Genomic DNA, 1,817 nt, shown 5'->3' on the forward strand with positions numbered 1-1,817 from the left:
ACCACATTTACTTAAGCACCCATTTTGTCTTCAGCGATCATGTCATGTAAGGAAGGTGAGTATCACGGAATGCCAGGTTATTAGAACAAAGTGTTCTTGCGTTAAGGGAGTACTTGAGTAGAGGCCCAATGTATGTCTGCTACCTTAATTTTTACCCTATAAATATTCTACATAGATCCATTTCCCTATCGTTGTTTAAATATATCTACATATGCCTATATTTAGACCTATATAAATGTCCTTTGCCTCTTAGGTCTTTCCTCTATTTCCTTTTACTTTCCTCTTGTCCCACTGTCATGTTCGGCATTCATTCGGGTTTCAGTAATGCAAGGATCTCTTTTTACGACTTCACATTTTCATCCATATGTTGAGTTCGTTCTGGCCCTTGATACCTGCCAACCTTACTCCATAAGTCATAGTTCCCTTCATGAAACAATGCATGACATGGAAGGACTTGGAAACCATCAAGCTGAATGAAGTAAGTCAATCACAAAAGGACAAGTATAGTATGATCCACTTCTATCAAGAGAAATACCAATTAAACAAATCTTAGGGACCAATTCCTACACAAAAGGGGAGAAGGCTACCTACCAGCCAAGAACCGTACATCAACTCCCCTTGGCGCACTTCAAGAGTCACCGTGAAGAAGGAGACCTCACCTTGCCTGGGGTCACTCCTTCAAGAGGGGGAAATGGGAGAAGACCATCTGCTTGAGGCTGTACATCAAGACAAGGCCAGGAAAAATCAATGGACGCCCTGGCAGAAATAGGAGAACCTTGCCAGAAAAATCAAGCCAAGACCAGGGGAGGGAGGATCTACATTTCTGAGACGCTGATAGTTCTGTTGGTGAGTATGGTGGGTGATTGGAGAGAAGTAACCTCACAAAGAGAAGGGGTCCTAAACAATGTAGGGAACCTAGGAGGGCAATGGACCAGATTTTATATTCCTGTGTGTATGCTATGAATGTTTCTACCCAACCCTCAGTGAGCCACGGCAATGGACTAAGCACCATGATGACCTTGAATGCTGACCTTGCAGGCAGGACTTAACATAGAGGAGCGGCTGAATGAACTGAGCCCTGCTTTGAATTTGCCTGCACCCTTGGACTGAGGACTGGGGTACTGGGATGGGAGAGGAAGCAGAGTGGCCACCCTGGGGCTGTGGAAGTGGCAGTCATTGGAAAACCCCCAGCTTGGTAGGAGTCCAATGGAAAGGGACCCAAAACCACTACATATTTAGTGCCTCGATGCCACCCTCACTGACATGACAGGTTTGGATGTGTCGGGCAGGGATGTGAACTTAGAAGAATTGATCCAGGAAGTTTCCCTCTGGCACCAGTCCCCAGGCTTAAGGTAAGCAGCGCTCAAATGAATGGGAGATGGAACTGTGTAGGGCAACGGTTCTCAACACACATTTCGATGGTCTTAAGAACCAAGATATGGCTCCAGGTGGGTCTCCCCACATGCAGATACGCCCACATATGAGTACCTGGCATGAAGACTGTTGCCCATGCTACACCATGTTTCAAGACAAAATTCCATTTATTTGTAATTAGAAATAAATATCTCACAATATATAATTATATCATTTTATGATGAATCATTATGCTTTTATTATGTTCAATTTGTAACAAGGAAAATACATCCTGCGTATCAGATATTTACATGAAGATTCATAACAGTAGCAAAATTACAGTTATGAAGTAGCAACGAAAATAATGTTATGGTTGGGAGGTTACCACCACATGAAGAACGGTAAGAAAGGGCCGCGGCATGAGGGAAGTTGAGAAGAGCCAGTGCAGGGCATTGACTCGTGGG

Source organism: Echinops telfairi, unplaced genomic scaffold (genome assembly GCF_000313985.2).
Source record: "Echinops telfairi isolate 266 unplaced genomic scaffold, ASM31398v2 ScPeMD7_8;HRSCAF=38, whole genome shotgun sequence".
In the NCBI taxonomy this organism is placed as follows: domain Eukaryota; kingdom Metazoa; phylum Chordata; class Mammalia; order Afrosoricida; family Tenrecidae; genus Echinops; species Echinops telfairi.